Source organism: Sceloporus occidentalis, unplaced genomic scaffold (assembly GCF_023333645.1).
Source record: "Sceloporus occidentalis isolate IW3139 unplaced genomic scaffold, rSceOcc1.0.p SCAF_6, whole genome shotgun sequence".
Classification (NCBI taxonomy): domain Eukaryota; kingdom Metazoa; phylum Chordata; class Lepidosauria; order Squamata; family Phrynosomatidae; genus Sceloporus; species Sceloporus occidentalis.
The window spans coordinates 142,782,397-142,802,238 of record NW_028316986.1 but is presented as its reverse complement, the minus strand read 5'-3'; the positions used below and the strand labels follow the sequence as shown (position 1 = coordinate 142,802,238).

Here is a 19,842-nt window from a genome sequence, read left to right as displayed (position 1 = left end):
TTCCTGGCTGGGACTACGCTTCCCAGCCTTCCTTGCGAGGGCGGAAGTGGCTCTGATTGGGCAACTTGCGGAGTCTTGGCTCCTGATTGGGTGGGAGGCCAGGAGGGGGCGGGCTCACCCCAGCTTCCTGACCATTCATTGGTCAATGGACCTATTTAGGCCCTGGACATGCCATCTCTCTGCACCATTTTCTGCCGGCTCCCCACCATCCCCCCTTGTTTTGCTTGTGCTCTTTGTCACAAATTTCATAAGGGGAGGTTTCCTGTGGTGGCAGCATAGGTCTCGGATCTGATGGGCATGGTTTACTGTGCTGCGGAGCACTTGACCGGTAGTCCCACCAGGACCTGAGGGTGCTGAGGGCTACCGATGTCGCCAGTGCGGGGGCAACATCGATTCAGCATTCCCTGGTGACATGGGGCGAAGATGCGCTTATGTGCATAGCTGGCTCTTTAAGTGGCAAGCACACTTTAGGCCAGTTACCCCTCTGTCATCCCAAGGCCTGGCCGTTACCAGGCAATTCGGTTCATCAGCCAACGAGGGTTGGTGGATGTAAGATCATAGAATCATAGAGTTGGAAGAGACCGCAAGGGCCATCCAGTCCAACCTCCTGCCATGCAGGAAATCTCAATCAAAGCATCCCTGACAGATGGCCATCCAGCCTCTGTTTGAAGACCTCTAAGGAAGGAGACTCCACCACACTCCGAGGAAGGAGTGTGTTCCACTGTTGAACAGCCCATACTGTCAGGACGTTCCTCCTAATGTTGAGGTGGAATCCCTTTTCCTGTAGTTTGCATCCATTGTTCTATGTTCTAGTCTCTGGAGCAGCAGAAAACAAGCTTGCTCCCTCCTCAATATGACATCCCTTCAAATATTTAAACAGGGCTATCGTATCACCTCTTAATCTTCTCTTCTCCAGGCTAAACATCCCCAGCTCCCTGAGTCGTTCCTCGTAGGGCATGGTTTCCAGATCCTTCACCAGTTTAGTTGCCCTCCTTTGGACATGCTCCAGTTTCTCAATATCCTGTTTGAATTGTGGTGCCCAGAACTGGACACAATATTCCAGGTAGGGCCTGACCAGAGCAGAATAAAGTGGCACTATTACTTCCCTTGATCAAGACACTATACTTCTATTGATGCAGCCTAAAATCACATTGGCCTTGTTAGATCCAGACCTCATGCTTTCAGGCCTAACCCTCTTTTCACTTGTTGGTCTATTTAATAAAGTTGTGGCCTTTTCTTGCCAATTGGTTGTCCTTTGTGTTATTTGCACCCTTCCCCTTCCTCCCCTTTGCACCAGAGATTGCTCAGATGAGGGGTATTGAGAATGTCAGTCAGCTGCTTCTCAAGTGACAGCGGAATGGACTAGATCATGGTGGCTACTTGCCAATAAGTAGGGAATGGGGGACTTTCAAGTTCCTACTTGCCTCCTAAACTAGGGAATATGTAGGGACCAAACAGTTATGAGTGCATGACTGTAGCTTATGCATTTGTAACTTTCCAACAGGATTCCAGCTCCTTCTTCTCTCAAGCTAGTTAAGTTCCCCCTCTCTGTAAACTTGGGCTCAAAGTCCTAAAGATAAGTGACTATAACATAGTTTTGGATTAGATTCTTAGAATACAAAAACTCATTTTTGAATGCCCAACTCTTTTTAGTATGCAGAGTTAAAACCCTTGGGATGCCCATTTTCCACACTGCGTTTCTCTTGCTGGTTCCCCACATTCTGCTAAATTAATGACATTTTGCTGGAAAAACATGAGAAAGATCTTTCACTGGTCCTCCAACCACTGGGTTCCAAAATTTTATGAAAAATATTCAAAACCCCAATAGATCATGAAAAAAGATCTAAGAACTCTACCTACCTACCTACTGAAATATATATCACAAGTCTTCATTCTTCTGGAAATAAATCCTGTTGGACTCAATAGGGCTTCCGATACATACAGACTATACTGTACTGTTAAAATGTCTAATTTGCAAATATTGGCCATTGAACTATCCTTCTCTGCATGCCAACCTTAAGGCTTGGCAGTTGTTCCCTCCTCGTATTTGAACGTATATTCATATCTGGACTGAATCCAATAAATGCTATGTGCTGAATAACTCATACTGAGTAATCAATGATCACTGAGAATACATAGTTTTCATTTATAGCCACCTCAGGCCAAAAGAAGCTGATTCAGGAAGGAAGCAAATCCAAGTACAGTCTGGCGGCTTAGTTCTCAATGACTTCAGTGTGGTTCAAGCAGCCTAAAAATGAGCAGAGTGGAAGCCAGAACATGTTATTCTGACAAATATTTGAGATCTGTTTAGGCACTTGATACCTGAAGGTACTGAACATAAGATGGGGCTCTCTAGAATGTGAGGAACATTTCCCCATACTCTAGAGGTTGAAGTGCACACTGGCCATGCCACCTTGGCCAATGCATGATATGGTTGGCCCTTCTTATACACAGATTTTTTATACACAGATTCAAGCATCCACGGTTTCAAAATGTTCAAAAAAGTATAAAATTCAAATATCAAACCTTGATTTTCCATTTTTTATAAGGGACACCATTTTGCTATGTGATTATATTTAATGGGATTTGAGCATCCACTGATTTTGTTATCCACGGGGGATTTTAGAACCAAACCCTAGCGTATAACAAGGGTCCACTGTACTCACATCCACCTGGAGGGTGGCTCTGTGCCAATGGGCATACTTGCATAGGGCTTCCTCTGTCTAGATGGGGACACCCATGTCCTCTTTTCCCTGCTCCTCTGTCCTCGCTAACAAATATCACTTCCCAATATTGTTCCTGCAGGCAGTGTTTTTTCAATATGGCCAACAATAGGGAAACTTAAAAAAAAAATCTATACTCACTGTCTCAGCTCCAATGCCCTCCCTTTGGTTTTAGATACAACAAAATTGCAGGTACCAAAGACCTGTGGATTTTACTAGAAAGTGTGGAGGGAAAGATCAGAACTCAGTTGCATGGGAACAAACCTGGAAAGGCTGAGTTCAGTATGTTTCAGGGATGGGGAATGCCTGCATTTCCAGATGATCCTTGGACTACAACTCCCATTAACATATCAGCTATGCTGACTGTTATTGGTAGGATCTGTTATCCAACAATATCTAATGATCACACATTTCCCACTCAGCTATCTGTTTCTCCAGTTAATACATACTGTCTTTTGTAACTTGTGTTATGGTTAATATATGCAATCTGTTTTTCTACAGAAGATGCTACATACCCCACAAATACTAACTTGAATCAGATTCCGATCCATGCTGTAACCACTACTAGTATCAACTGCATGATATGTCTGGATTCAAGCTTCTTTAGATCTGTATGATGAGTTCATGTTTTCTTATACACATTGGCCTGAATCTTACTGGTGGCCACAACTAAAATAAGTTCATAAAATTAAGGAGATTTACATAAGTGTTGACTCACCAATCAACAACTGATGTAGTAAGCCTACTCTAGTTGGATCTACTAACTGGATTCAGAACATCATTTCTCGCAGTGTTTTTAATATGCTATTCTACATTTCTCATCAGGATTCCGGAATCTCCTACCCAGCTTTTATTTTTAGCTGACATTGACTTATTTGTATATTCCGTCTTCTTCTATAGATTTGTGCCCAAATAATGTTGGCCATGAAACCAAAGCAACTGCTGTATAACCAGATAGTTTTCATCTAGCCATAACATTTAGATCTAGGGAAAAACAGAGTATTTCCATGCTCGAGTAAAAGAAATAAATAAATTCTGACATCTAGGCTTTCTGAAGCATATCCCTAACAATGACACCAAGCAAAGTAAACAGTTTAAACAGCACTGTAATGAGATGAAATATTATTCACTGACATTTTATGTGAAAGGCACGTCAAACTGATATAAATGGATGCAACTTAAATGGGCTGGTTTGGACCATACTAATTTGGCCCATTCCATGGAGTGCGGCATGCCATTTCTGCTGCTTCTGCACATTTAAACTGGAACTGTGTTCTAAATTGTAACCCAAAACTGTTGTGCTGTAATTTAGATATGACATCTCCATATGAAGTGCGGGCTTGCCATCTGCAGTTTGTGCCCTGGCTTTCTGAATGGGCATGTGTGCATGCAGCGAGTGCCCACTGAGAAGAACAGGGCTTAAGGGCCTCCTTTTTTTACTAACTGCAGGGGGATCTGGAATGGATCTCTCATGGATAGCAAGGGTGCACTGTAGTAGATGGAGGAGGGAGGTAGGGAATTAGGTATGCAACAGTAATCTCCCTCTTCTGATGGCTAGGTTGTATTGTTTGAATTGAACTCATGTAAACATGTAAGACCAAGGGCTAAATACCCTAAAGGCACTGGATCCCTTCTGATCTTGAAAATTAAGCAGGGTCAGCCCTGGTTAGTACTTGGATGGGAGATTGCCAATGCATACCAGGTGCTGTAGGTTATATTTTACAGGAAGAAAATGGCAAACCACTTTGTCGTTGCCTAAGAAAACCCTGTGAAATGTATGTGGTTGAGGAAAGTTGACAGGCTACTTGAAAGTACATATAAAAACATTCTAAGAATCATTTCTATGCAACCTGAACATATGTCAGTTTTAAAAAATATTATTGAATAAATTTGGCTTAGTCAATGCATGATGTACTAGATGTCCAAAATGTAGAAGTTACACGTTGGTGAAGTTCAGATCTTATTCCAGAACTGACAACTTTTCTCCTCTTTAGCATGGAAAAAGGGGGACATCACCAATGAGGAATACAAACAAATAGCCTATACTTGTAGGGGGAAAGCCAGAAAAGCTAAAACTCAGGATGATCTCAGGCTCCCTAGAGGGGTTTAAAAATAACAAAAGGTGGTGGTGGGAGGTTTGGCTACGTGCAGAACAAGAAAAAGTACAAGGAAATGGTAGGGCCACTGAATAGAAAAGATGATGAAATGCTAATAGGGGACAGAAAGGAGGCTGACTGTTTAATAGTTTCCTTTCCTCAGTCTTCTCCCAAAACGATAACAGTGCTCTAACCTGTGAAAATAGAATAATTCATGCACTAAGAAGACTACAGCCTAGAATGGGTAAGGAGATAGTTAAGGAATACTTAGCTACTATAAATAAACTTAAGTTTCCAAGACCAGTTAAGATGTCTCCAAAAGTAAAAAAAGAACTTGGAGATATAATCTCAAAGACACCGTCTATAATCTTTGAGATTTCCTGGAGCACAGGAGAGGTCCTAGCAAACTGGAGGAGGGCAAATCTTGCCCCCTTCTTCAAAAAGCAGGGGGGAAAGAGGATCCCAGCAACTAGCAACCAATCAGTTTGATATCAATACCAGGAAACATTCTAGAACAGATTATTAAACAGTACACATTTGGAAAAGAATGCTGTGATTACTAAAATTCATTTTGGATTTCTCAAAAACAGGTTGGGCAAACTAGTCTTCTGCTAATATATCTTTATTTCAGTAAGGCTTTTGTCAAGGTCGTTCATTACATTTTTTCAGGCAAACTGATGAACTGTGAGTTAGACAGTACAGTATTATAGTTAGGTGGCTCTGTAATTGGTTGACAGGACCCAGAAATTGCTTATCAGTGGTTGCTCTTCACCCTGGAAAGTAGTGATGTCCCTCGGGGTTATAAAACATCTTTATACATGAGATAATGGAATAGGAGGCATGTTATCAAATTTACAGATTACTCCAAATGGGGAGGGGGTAGCTACTAATACCCCAGAGGACAGAATTCAACATAAATTTGACAGATTGGAGAACTGGTACAAAAATAACAAAATCAATTTCAACAGGGACAAATATAAGGTACTACATCTATGCAGGAGAAATGAAATGAACAAATATAGGATGAATAAGACCTGAGTTGAAAGCAATACATGTGAAAAGAATCTAGGCATCTTAGTAGCCCATAAGCTAAACCTGAGTCAAAAATGTGATGCAGCAGCCCCAAAAGCTGCATCAACAAGCATATAGTGTCCATATTCAGGAAACCCGGTCCTGCTTTGATCAGATGTCATCTGGAATACTGTGTCCACCACAGATCAGCAAGAATATCAACAAGCTGCGATGTGTACAGACAAGAGCGACCAAGATGATCAAAGATCTGGAATGATCTTCTGAATGATGACTGAAGGACCTGGGTATGTTGAGCTTGGAGAAGAGAAGATTGCAAAGTGACATAATAGCTATCTGTAAATATCTGGACGGACAAGAAACTTCCTAAGAAAACTGGGCTATTTTACAAATTTGTTATGTTAATTACTAGGCTTAAGGGCCCAAGGCAGTCATGAATAACAACAGAATTGATTCCAAACCACTGTCCTTAGTAGAGGGATGGGGCCCTTTCCATTTTGTTCATCATAGCAGTAGAACCACCAGCAAACTTGTTAAGAGCTAATCCAGAGATTAAAGTGCTTCAAATAAACAGTCAAGCCAACTTGATTAATTTGTAGGTCTGTTATTATTCTTCTCTTCCTGGAGAATTCAGGAGCAGACATTCCAATTGTAAAATCAACAATGGAATATTTTCAGTTTTATACAGGCTTCATAATAAATTACTCTGAAACTAGGATCATGCATTTTAATACCTCATTGCCAAAGCAACACAGATGACAAGGGATATCAAGATTTATTCACAAGTTGCATTACAAAAAAAAAAAAAAAAACAACAACAACAACACCTACAAAGCTATTCTAATGAAAAATGACTGAATGTAACAATTTCTTAGACTCTGAATCAGATATTTTACAGAAATTACATCTCTGTCATTAAAATGGGTTAAGCAAAAGAGGGGTCTGAGTCCTCTCTAAAAGCTAGGCTGTTAGGAAAATTAAATAATAAAAATTCGTTAAGAAAATTAACATTAAGGAAAGTTAAGAAAATTACAAGTTATTAGAAAAATCAGCCATGCAGATTTTATCACTTTTTTCAAATAATCCCTCTTCAACCGACAGATAATAAATTCTTTATCTGCAGAAATTACTAGTTGTGTTTAAAGTAGTGACAAAAGATATAGATTCCTGTGTGTACAAAACAGTCCAGCAACTGAAAGAGGACTTGCTATCCTGGACTTAATGCTATATTTTTAGTCATTCCAACTGAAACAGGTATTGCACCCAATTCAGAATGATAGCCAAATCCGTGGGTGATTATAATAAATAAATAATAATAAAAATTTTATTTATATACCGCCCTTCCAATGATCAGGGCGGTGAACAGCACATTATGTTGATAGATCATGTGATATGCAAGCTAGGTGGCATTTCCATTCTTGACTCTTAGCAGAAAAGAATTGGAAAGGAGATGGGAATTTGGTGGACATATTCCCAAATCCTTGCACACGCATCTGCACCACAGTTCACTTTCTTGGTCACCCTAAATTTTGCTTTGCTGATGCATTTATTTGATATCCTGAGTAGCATGCTTCTTGAGTGTGAGAGTTGCTGGACAAAGGCAATTTGTCCCTATGAAACAGTGAGAATTATATTGCAAAGAGTTGAAGGCCTTGCAGCATCAGAGAATACAGGGAAGCTCCTTTGCAAGAGCACTAGGACATACTGAAGGGCCTCCAAGATCACTCAGTAAATCTAAGGAATTTTACATTGCCTCTTTAAACAGCATAAAAGGCCAGGTGTCTCAGATTTACAATTGGTGAATGGAAGAGACCTACAGTGAAATGAATCTCATGGCTAACTGGACCGTAAAACATCCTTTATTTAAGTCTTCTTTCCCTAAGGAAATCAAATAATATGTATGTATTCTTTAATATATTTAAACAAGACTTATTCCAATTTGATTTGTTTTTCCATCCATAAGAAATCACTGCATGAGCAGCTTTTGGAAATTGAATAGTAATCAAAGATATATAATAAAACAATCTTAATTCCCTTAAATTGAGAGTTAAGTAGTTTTTGTTACTTAATTGTATCTCTATCCCTATTATTATATTTATCTGTTTCTTAACCTCTGTCCAAAATTGTTGAACAAATGGGCATTCCCAACACATATTTATGTAAATTCCCTTAACTCCTCATCCATGCCAACATTTTGATTGAAATTTATCATTTATAAATGCTAATTGATGTGGTGTCCTGTACCATTTTCCAATCATTTTCATTTGTTGTTCTTTGACATTTGCATTTTTAATATTAACAATTTCTTGTAGCCAAATTTTAATTTTGTCTGTATCAATCAATAAATCTTTTCCCCAGTTCATTGTCAGTCCCTCTATCATTCTAAATTGGGTTAGTAACATAATCTTATGAATTTTCTCTAATTTTTAAAAATTATTTCTTCTAGCAATTCATTCTGATCTAAAATATTCAACTGTGGCGGGTTAGAAACAGCCATAAAGTACGTATTCACTACGTATTAGGGTTAGGAAGGGGCGGTGCTTCCGCACCCCCCTAACCCTACTACGTAGTGAATACGTACAATATGGCAGCGGCCATTCCACACGGCCGCCGCCATATTGACGTAGCGGACACTGTGCGTCTGCACGTCATGCAGCACTTATGACGTTGCGAGTGCACCATTGCCGCCTCACAGCGTCATAACTGCACCGCAGGAAGAAGCTCCATTTTGGAGCTTCTTTTTTGCTCCACGCGGGAGTCGCACGGTTTGGCTGCTGCGGCTCCCTCGCGGAGCAAACAGCAGTGCCAACAGACCGCCGCAAAGCGGCGGTCTGTAACGCACCTGTATTTCATCTAATAATTTTATTATCCCTTTCATTTGAATCCAGTATTGATTTCCAATTAATATAGTTAATTTTTCTTCCTGTATTTGTGCCCCTGTTGAATCATATAAGTCTCCAATTATTTTAAATCCCTTGATCTTTATCTTTCCAAAGTCTTCATTGATATCTTTATTTAAATATTTGATTGGTAGTCACTTCTTGTTTTTTATACCCAGGTTTTTACTCCACTTCTCCCATATAATATAATAATAAAACCTATTATTATTATTGTTATATTTTATGATTTACCATCATTGGACCAACAGTTTTTTATGGGTTTTTCAGGCTCTGTGGCCATGTTCTAGAAGGGTTTGTTCCTGATGTTTCACCAGCATCTGTGGCTGGCATCTTCAGAGAACATAGCCTGAAAAACACACAAAAAACTATGGATGCCGGTCATGAAAGCCTTTGACTTCCCATTGAGAATTGTAGTGCTTTGAATAAAACCCACTGGTGACCTTTGGCAAATCACACTCTCTCAGCCTCAGGGGAAGGCAACAGCAAACCTCCTCTGAACAAATCTTGCCAAGAAAACCCCAGGATAGGTTAATCTTAGGGATGCCATGAGTTGGAAATGATTTGAAGGCACCCAACGCACACACACACACGGCTGCATTGGCAGTGCAGAAATAATCGGGTTTGATGTCACTCAGTGCTGTGGAATTCTGGGATTTGTAGTTCACTGTGGCACCAGCGCTCTGACAGAGACGGCCAAATGAATCCCAAAACTATCCCCAGGATCCCACAGCACTGAGCCATGGCAATCAAAGTGGTGTCAAACTGGATCATTTCAGCAGTGTGGATGCAACCTGAGTGACACAAGAGGCACAAAACAACAACTGTCCAACAACAACAATTCCCTTTCCAGCTGTTCCTCTGCCCCAACTACAGCCATAACAAAAGCTGTGGGGGATAATGCCTCCCCAGCCAAGGTGGCCAGATGTCCTCACTGCAAATTTCCTTGAGGGAAAATGGAGGACATGACCAACTCAAAGCTTAAAAACACTTAGGCCTGATTCCCACTACCTTTTAAACCAGATTGCGAATTGGGTTGAACCAGTTCAAATGACCCTGGCTCCCACTTGAATTGATTGGCTGAAGCGATTTGGAGAGGGAGGGCCATGTGCCAGACCCATTTAACCCGCGTCATTTTGACGCTGTTGTTTTCCGCATCTTTTTTGAGAAACTGATTCTGTGCAAGCGTGTGAACCTGATGCTGTTCAGGAATCGGTTTAAACCCGCCCTTCAGCTGGCTGGAGTGGGTCCTTTTTTCAACCGATTTGTTTGCAAATATGAACCACAGGTGTGTTATTTTACAGGGGGCAAATGTTGCGGAAGCCATGCTCCGCTGTCGAACCAATCCATCGATTCGGATCGCAAACTGCTATTTATTATTATTATTATTATTATTATTATTATTGTAAGTGGTAATGAGGACTAATTAATGGAAGCGTAAACCTGTGCTTCTTTGAATGAGGCTCCAAATGGAGGTCCTGTTGGAAGTCCTCCAGGAGAGGAGGTTGAAATGGAGGGCAGGTCCTGGGCAAGGAGGGCCTGTGGTCCCCTGGCCCTTCTCTCCATCTCCCTCTCCATCCCCAGGCCCCCATCCCCCCCCTCCTTGCAGGGCTTCCCTTTCCTCCCACTGCCAGCCCCCAAGCAAGGGCCCTGGAGACCAAGGCTGGCCAAAACCGCAGGGGAGGGAAGAGACAGGCTGACCTCCCCTTTCCTCCCCTCCCAGTTCCAAGGCAGGAGCTGGGCTTCTTTTGGGGGGAGAAGAAGAGGAGACGCCTGGCTCTGAGGCAGAAGAGCATTCCTCCTCCTCCTCCTCCTCCTCCTGCTGCTGCTGGGGCTCCTGCTCTCCTCCTCCTCGCGCGCCTTCATCTTGGCTCTCTGCTGCTCTTCTGCTCCAGCCTCTTTCTCCTCCTGAGTTCCACTTGGATTTGGGGATTTTGCAGCAGACAGAGAGCCCTGGGCAGCTCTCTGCTCTCTGGCCAAACTGAAGCAGGTAGGAGACACAGGGCACTTCAGGCAGGGAAGGAGGAAGGGAGGGAGAGGGGCAGCTGCAGAAGGAAGAAAGGCTCTGCTCTCCCCAGCCTTCATTCCTCTCTTCATTCAGCCTGGCGCTTGGGAATGCTGGGGGGGGGGGGAGCAGATGGGTGCAGAAGTCAGAGGGGCCGAAGGGGATCATCTTGCAGAAGGAGACCACCTGTCTGTCATCTATCTATCCATCCATCTATCTATCTGCCATCTTTCCATTATCTATCTATCTATCTATCTATCTAGCCATCCATCCATCTTCTACTATCTATCTATCTATCTATCTATCTATCTATCTATCTATCTATCTGTTATCTATCTATCTATCTATCTATCTATCTATCTATCTGTTTTATATCTATCTGTCTATTATCTGTTTATCAATCATGTTGGGATTCCTGCTTCCTTTGTTCACGTTTCTTTCTTTGTTATTATGCGAAGGGGTCTTGTAACACCTTTGAGACTAAAGAAAGAAGTTGGTAGCATGAGCTTTCTAGACTTGTGTCTATTTCCAAACAAGTTGGCTTAAGTCTACCAAAGCTCAGGCTACTAACTTCTTTCTTGTGAGTCTCAAAGGTGTTGCAAGATCCCTATGCATACTGAGGTTCCAGACTAACACAGCTATGCCTTTGATATCTTTGTTATTATAATTGTTCTCTGTCTCCAAGTCATTTTAAACTTATGGTGGACCATAGGATGAACCTATCATAGGGTATTCTTGGCAAGTTTTGTCAAAGGGGGTTTACTATGGCCATCCTCTGAGGCTGAGAGAGTGTGACCGGCCCAAGGTCACTGAGTGTTTTTTCATGGCTGAGTGGGATTTCTTTCCTTAGGCATTATTATCACTTAGATAGGATATTTCAGTGTTGGGAGCCTTTACATTATTTTGACTGTGTGCCAGGGACCTGCAAACCAATTCTGTCCACATTTTATTGGACAGTCAATTCCACTGAGTGATTGCAACCTTTGATGAATGGATGTGGGCTTTCAGGCTTTGGCCTGTCTTTGGCTGGTTGTGTTGGTAATAATGTGTGACTTTTAATTCCCCAGTGCTCCTTAGTATTGTAGCCAAGTGCAAGAATGTGATGAGATCACTGTTTCTTTAAAAGTGTGGAAGGGCTTTTCTTAAAATATGAATTCGTGTCAGCATCAGGGAATTGCATCCCCTTCTACATTTTGTTGGTGTAGCTGTGTAATCTGAACTCACACCTGTTTATTGGCAGTAAGGTGGGGAAGGCTTTTATTCTGCTACATGCAGAGTCTGGTAGGAAGACAGCCTGAAATAACTTGCTCTCTCTCAGCCTTAGCGTTGTCCTTTGTAAAAAGTTGTGTTGGGTACTGATAAGATATAGGACTGGAAAGAACTTGGCTCAAGGGTGGGCTGCATAAATATTGACTATGGCAGTTTAGTTGTACAGAATTGTCTTGAGGTGGCTTGTGATGAACAGAAAAAGTATTCTGTGTGAAATGACAGGTGTAGGTGTCAAGCCAGTTATGGGGATAATTTTAAAATCTTTAAGGAGCTCTGCTGTTCATCTTAGGGATACCTGGATGAAGTTGAAGGGAAATATAGAAAGTTGGCTGTCTATATGTGAGAAATTTGAATAAAGAAATCTTGGCTCTGGCTCTCATTGTAAAACAGTGAAATGGGAACATTGTGTGTTACTGTATCATTCTTTTTGAAATGCCATGGCATGTTCCTACTATGTATTTTGCTTGTCTTAATGTGAGATGTGGCTCAGTTCATGGACCCGATGAAGCACTTGATTCCCACAAAAAAGGGAGCACATGGTGGTGGTTTGAAATTTGAAATTCAAACCTTTATGGTGATTGCTTCGTATGGCAAGCCAGCTGTGTGTTGATGGTTGCCATGTATATTTTGCCATGCCACTGAACACTCTCCAAACTCTGATTTGTGGTGGCAACGTCCTGGATCTGTGTGGTGCGTAGGCTATATGGATTGCCACATGGAACAGAGTCCTTGTGGTTTGGACTGAAAAGGGCCTGCTTGAGTAAGTCACTGTAAAGTCTAACAACTTTTTGAAGGCTAAAAGGACTTCAAGTATTTATGTTGTTGTGATCTCAGTGGCGTAAAAGAAGATCTTCCAAATGGAGAAGAAGATGACAACGATTCAATCATGCTGACTAGTTTCTTGTCACATTTATACAACAGAAGACAGACTTTTGGATTTTGGGGCTTGGAAAAACCTGCATGGAGTTCTGAGTCTCTTACAATTAAAGTGATAATTGTGGGAAGGTGGTGGAATGATGGTAGCCAAAAAAGCCTGGAGTCTTTCAAAAGAAGATCAATATTTCCCGCTTAGGTTGTATTCCCACTCTAGAGCCTGAACACTGTAGTACAATAAGAGAGGCTTATGTGCCAAAGTAAGCTGGATAGCCCATTTTCCACTTTGCTTCCATCCCAAGAAAAGTGTATGTATCAGTGTATATGTATTCTGGGACAAGGTAACCAGTCTCCTCATGCTGTACTGAAGAACCACTTTGGCTGGAAGTGGCAGCACAATGGCCTTTGTTTGGCTTTAATCCAGGGATGTGAACCACACAGCCTACAGGCCATGTGCAGCCACTGGGGGAATCATGCATGGCTCTTGACCCTGGCCCCTAGTCCCTGATTTTTAAAAAAAAATTGGTGTGAGAGAACCCAATTCAGCAGAACAAGCACTTTTGTAGCCCCCCAAAAATAGAGTCCAGGGGGCTGTAAAAAGTTATCTTGGAGACCCTCACTCAAAAATAGCACAACCCCCTCAACCCATCTTGAAGTAAGCAGAAATTACTCCTGGTTGCCTTTCTGTTACTGGTAAATATGCCATTGGGTTCTGCCAAGAGTCCAGAGGAGGTTAAAGTGACCCTCCAACTCTCATAATATATCTGTCTCTACTCTATTTCACTAAGAGCAAAATGATTTAGTATCTGTAAGAGCATAAAATGTACTGTTATATGACACCAGTGGTCTGTCCAATCCAGTATTTTGATTTTGTCATGGTCAGCGAGCCAGATGCCTGTAGGTAAGCACACAAGCAAGACACGAGGACAGCAAGTATCTTCCGCCCTTGTTTCCCAGAAGCTTGCATCCAGAAGCTCATTACCTCTGATCTTGCACATAGTAAACAGCCATTACAATAAAGCAGGAATTTATTGTTTTGTTGCTGCTGCTGCTGTGTGCCTTCAAGTCATTTCTGATCTATGGCGACCCTAAGTCTATCATGGGATTTTCTTGCCAAGACTGATCATGGGGTTTTCTTGGCAAGATTTGTTCAGAAGAGGTTTGCCATTGCCTTCCCATGAGGCTGAGAGCATGTGATTTGCCCAGGGTCACCCAATAGGTTTCATTTATACCACTACACTTCTTCATGAATTTGCCTAATCTGCCTTTCAAGACATCTTAGTTGGCAGCCATCATTCTTTTCTTGTGCCAGTGAATTCCCCACAGTTTAACAGTTTGAAGTTAATGATGTGAAGAAGTACAGTACTTCCTCTTGTCAGTCCTTGAATCTGCAACGATTCCGTTTGGTTGGATTATTCTCAGTACTGGCCTTATGAAGGTGGGAGAAGAAATCTCCATCTTTTGTAATTTTATAAACCTGTCATGTTTGTTCTCCCTTGTTTGTCTGTAGACCAACAAATAACGGCACTGGATATTGTAACCCATCCATGTAGGGAATTGTTTGAGCGCCTGATAATTTTGATCGCCCTTTTCTGCAGCTTTCTCAACTCGTCAGATCACTAGGGTTGGTGCCACCCAGAGTGGTCCATCTGGGGATCCCAGGAAGAAGCTTCCTTCCATCTCTCCAACCCACTTACACACGTGCTCACTTGTCCACTGCTGCTTATCTCATTTCACCCCAAAATCCTTGGAATGTTCCAGTGCATTGTGTGTAACTGTCTGCAACTTAAAAGGCACCATGGTAAGATAAGGTTCATGGTGCAGTAGAGGACACAGTGCCAAGGACCTGAAAAACCGGGAGACCAGTCTTGTTTTACATAATACTAGAAGTTGTAGGTTTGATCTGCAGGAACTTTTGTCAATGTGGGACAGATCAGAGAGTGGTTTATTTTTTTTCTATAAACAGAACAGAGAATGGTTTATTTTTCTATAAAAAGATTTTCCCCTTCCCCTACAAAGTAGATGGAAGTAGAGAAAGGTGGGAACTTGCTCCTCTTCCCCTTCAGTGTCTGCTCTTGCTCTAGGGCCATCTTGTTTCACCACAAACTGAAGATTAAGCCTAGGCCTTACAAGTGTGAATAAAGCTTGACATTGTAGGGTCGAGCCTTGTGGGCCCTATATTACTAGCAAGCATTAAAAGGAGTTTGTTGACCTTGGTTATAAAGACAAACCAAGGGTCCCAGTTTTGGAAAGAGAGTGAGATACTACTACTACTACTACTATTAATAATAATAATAATAATAATAATAATAAAAAGATGGCTGCTATTCTTCCATCAGGCAGCCTTGGAGTGGAAAAAAAAGGCCATGGGATAGCTGTATTGGGTTAATAGTGTATTTCTGCAACATCTGTAAAATCCGGGCTTGGGAGTTCCTTGGCTACATATAACTTGGGGGGAAAGTATATAGAATCCTGGCAGGCATATATGCAGTTTCATAATCTTTAGAATACAGGACAAGACATTCATCCATATAGCTTTGGGAGGAAAATTATATTGGCAAGGTCAGGGCAAAATGGGCTTTCTTTTAATGCTGTGCCCTAAGATCTTGGATTGACAGATGCCTGAAAAGAAGAAACCAAATTTACAGTAATTCTGATTAATGAAAGCCCTCACATTTTATTTGAAGCAGATCCCTACTATCTAGTGCATTAAATCCAGCATGCATATGTACATACATTAGCTTAGCCTCATGTGTCTAGTTTTGTTTCTTAGTTGGAAATTATTTGAAGGCACACCACAATAACAAAGGCTTATGATCTTCCCTGTGTGGTAGAGTGGGCCCTTGATATTCACTCAGGTTTGGTTCCAGGGCCCCCTGTAGATACCAAGATCCGTGGATACTCAAGTCCCGTTAAACACATGGCTTAGTAAAATGGTGTCCCATATATAAAATGGCAAAATCAAAGTTTGCTTTCTGGATTTTTTTTTAATATTTTCAATTTGTGGATACTTGAATTCATGGATAAAAAAAATCTGTGGATATTGAGGACCAACTGCTCGTTTCCAGCTCTAAGAATCTGGGTTGTAAATACTGCTGCCAGTGTCTATTAAAGGGGAAAAAACAGAGTAAAAGGTAATTTTCAGTGGATTTATGTTCTGGTGGCATATTGGCTAGTTCTTCCTGTACTATTTTTGGAAAATGAAGGGCGGCAATAAGATGCAAAGCGTTTAACATAAATATGATCACAGCACCAAGTTTCTGGAAGGAAAATTCTGTCAAACTTGCTTAAGTATTCAATAAAACCCTCCTATATATTGGTGCAAGACAGTGTGATCATGAGTTTTAAGATTTGGGTTTTTATGTTTTACTGAACAGGTATTTGATAGTTTAGAGTCACATTTGGGTAGATTGGAAGGGTGTAAGACTTTATTGTGCTCTCCAGGATTTGGAAAAGCAGTGTTTTGACATGGTTTAGGCCCTGTACAGACCGGCCTGAAAGGCTGGCCTGGGGGCAGAGTTGGGGGCAGAGCTGGGGTGTTGCATCCAGATGATGATTCCACCCCCAGGGCACCAGGACACTGTGCACTGTTCCACATGGTGCACTGAGTCCATACGACACAGCACTGAAGAAGGACTGTATAGCTGTGCCACCACGGCTTTGGCACCCTTTCAAGGGTGCAAAAAGGAGCCACTTTTTGCGACTCTTTTTTTTTTTTGCACCCTCGAAAGGCCAGATTGGGGCTGTGGCATGCGGTTACCACAGTCCCAATCCGGCGTGAAAAGAGGCGGCTGCAGGTTGCACCTTAGTTGGCTGTACTGTTGCAATTTTAAAACTTACTGCCACTCCTACTTTGAAGCTGGAAAGATATTGGTTATATGCAATCTCCTTCATTGGAGGTCTTTAAGCAGAGGCTGGATGGCCACCTATCGGGGATTCTTTGATTGAGATTTCCTGCATGACAAGGGGGTTGGACTGGATGGCCCTTATGGTCTCTTCCAACTCTATTATTCTGTTCTATGATCCCCTTACGTTGACATTACCTTCCTCAGCCAGCAATGTGTCCTCTTCAGTTTGAGAGATTCATAACAGGTTTTGGCTGATGGAATCATAAAGTCCTGGCGATACTTATCCTTTAAGAACTCAAGGAGAGAAACTAGCCTTAGTAGAGTCGCTGTTGGTACTGCTTTGGGAAAGTATCAAAACTGCAAATATTAAAAATTCCACATCCAATTTCCATCAAGGTGTAGGTTGGTTTTCTATGATGTTCAAAATGGAATAAGGAGAACAAAAGAAGGAAAAGAAATAGCATGCAGTTGGCTAGATGCATCCATTATACCAAATTATACTATTTTGTACTATAAGATCAAAGATTTCATGAAATGGTTTTTTTGGCAACATACAAGAAACATTCCAGAATGCTTCATGAATATTGTAAAAACGAGTCATTATTTTTGCAGAGTAAATGATGCATAAAAATAGATTAGTCTCTGACTAGGTATCCACATACTGTATGTTGTTGCCATGAAGAAATGTTTAGTGGTTGAGGTTTTCAGGTTTCAAAAAACCCTTTGATGTTTTGAGAACATTTAAAAAGTATGCCAAGATAAATTTCACATTCATTTTTTGAAAGGGAAAAATAAATGTGATAGAACCCCAGCCTCTTATCAGGTCTTGCATTGTGTCCATTATGACATGTTTTCCAAGCCAGACGTTCAATTTTTATCATTTCTGATAGCGGATTATGATCATCATCAGCAGCAGCATCATTATGATTTAACTTGAACACTTGCTGTATAAAGTGTACCCTTTGTATCTAGGGATTCTGTATCCACGGATTCAACCATCAATTCAAATATTTTAAAGTTGTGGATCTTTAAAATATTTTAAATATATATACATTCTAGAAAACAAACCTTGGTTTTGCCATTTTATACGAGAGACACCTTTTTACCATGCCACTGTATATAATGGGACTTAAGCATCTATGGATTTACCGTATATACTTGACAATAAGTCTACCTCAAGTGTAAGTCAAGGGCCAAAATTATGGATTTTGCCATGACCTGTGAATAAGTCAAGGGTAAAACTTGGAGGCTCCTTCAGTGTTTGTATGTGTGCATGTAGCAAGAGAGACTCTAACTTGATGCTTTTCGCTTTCAGCTTTTGTTTCATCCTTCTCTCTCCAGACAGTGAGCAAGAGAGGGACTCTGTTTAAAAGCAATCAGTCACACAGAACTCTTTCTGCATGGTGCAAGAGAGAAATAAACTGCCATCCCAACTGCGTGGAGAAATCTGAAAGAGCTGCTATCACTTTACCATACTGACCCGTATATAAGTCAACCTGGGATTTTGGTGTCATTTTTGGGTATAAATTTCTTTCCTTATAGATGAGTATATACAGTAGGTATCCACTGTGGGTCCTGCAACCAAACCCCAGCCGATACAAAGGGCATACTGTAAATGCTTATTACAAGGATGGTGAATCTTAATTTGCATATACTTGCAAAAAAAATTGATCATTTTAGATGCTAATAAGGTACATATGAGGATTTGCATAGTGTAATCCTATAGATCCACACAGAGATAACTCCTATCATCTTCAGTGAGAATAATGCCATTCATCTGTATAGGACTGCAGCTCCAGTGACCTTCACAAGATCAGGGACATAGCCAAGGGGGGGGGGGGTTCTTGGGGTCCAGACCCCCCTCCCTTCCATAAGAAAAATGAATGGTGTGTGCTGCTGCGCCGCCGCACCCAAGCCCCATTATAATGGTGGCACTTAGTCTGGACCCCCCCTATTCCTAAAATCCTAGCTACGTCCCTGACAAGATGACCACTGAACTCATGATATGTTGTTTTTGTAATAAGATTCACATTTTTGTCATTGATTCAATCTGATTCTACCTGAAATTATTCACATTCAGGCTTTGGGCAATTTATGATAGTACATTTAGAGCTGGATAAGGTAAAATGGACTATGCTGGGGGAGCTGATGAGAATTGGAGGCTTAAATTCTGGAATTATCACCAAATCTCCTCTGAAGAAATCTTGCCAACATTCACATTGACATAAATTAGAAATGACTTGGAGTCACACAACAACCACAACAACAATGTTCCTTTCTCTGTGGGTTTTATCGATTGATTTATTAAAATGTTTCTGTCCTTGCACTATAGCCAAGGTTTAATGTGTAACAGATACGCTAGTCTCCATAAGTTGGTTACTATCGCCTTGAGAGTTTATAATTTCATAATCAGTACCAGAATTAAAATATATTGGAATGTTATAGAGTTATGCTTAAAAGTTCCTCTTCATGGTGGGGAACCTTAACCCACCAGATGTTGTTAGACTCTACCTCCCATCAGCTTCAGTCAGCATGGGCATTGGTCAGGGAGGATGGGAGCTGTCATTCAGTAAAATGTAGAGACCTGCTCTACATAGGCTGATACAGCTTTGCAACATAAAGCAAAATATAGTTTACTTTAAATTATGCATACACAGTATGTGTGCCCATTGTAATTTTAATAAGCTCCTCCACCCATTTTCTTCTTCTGGCCACTATTCTAATATTTCCAAGCAAGGACTATTTGCTGAATTTAAATAAACTCCAAAATACACATGAAAATGCATTTGCCACCTTTAGAAATGTCAGATTTCTGGCATAGAGAGCAATTTGTGTTCCTCTCAGGTTTCTAGAACACTGTGTATTACTAGTCATAAAACTGTCTTTCAGTGCTTCAGAAAGTTACAGATCTGCGTGAAAGTCATTACATCCCTGTAGATAGGCAGAGATTGGCTCTTCTTATACATGAGTTTAGGCCCTGCTAAATAGTTTTGTTACATACATCTGTTTAGGCCATCTGTGTGTTATAGAAAAGAACACTGCTAAGAACTAGGGTCTCTTCGTGTGAAGAGAACAGGAGTTTAAAATATATTGTATATTTTA

At 41.1% G+C, this 19,842-nt stretch overlaps 1 protein-coding gene across 1 annotated transcript in view; it reads left to right on the top strand.

Moving 5' to 3' along the window:
• Nucleotides 1-10,645: 10,645 nt before the first annotated feature.
• COL21A1 (collagen type XXI alpha 1 chain) overlaps nt 10,646-19,842 on the top strand; it is a 113,815-nt gene continuing 104,618 nt past the window's right edge. Inside the window, exon 1 of the mRNA XM_089531143.1 lies at nt 10,646-10,735. The gene's annotated coding sequence lies outside the window, so the exon portion shown is untranslated. The remainder of the gene's footprint in view (nt 10,736-19,842) is intronic.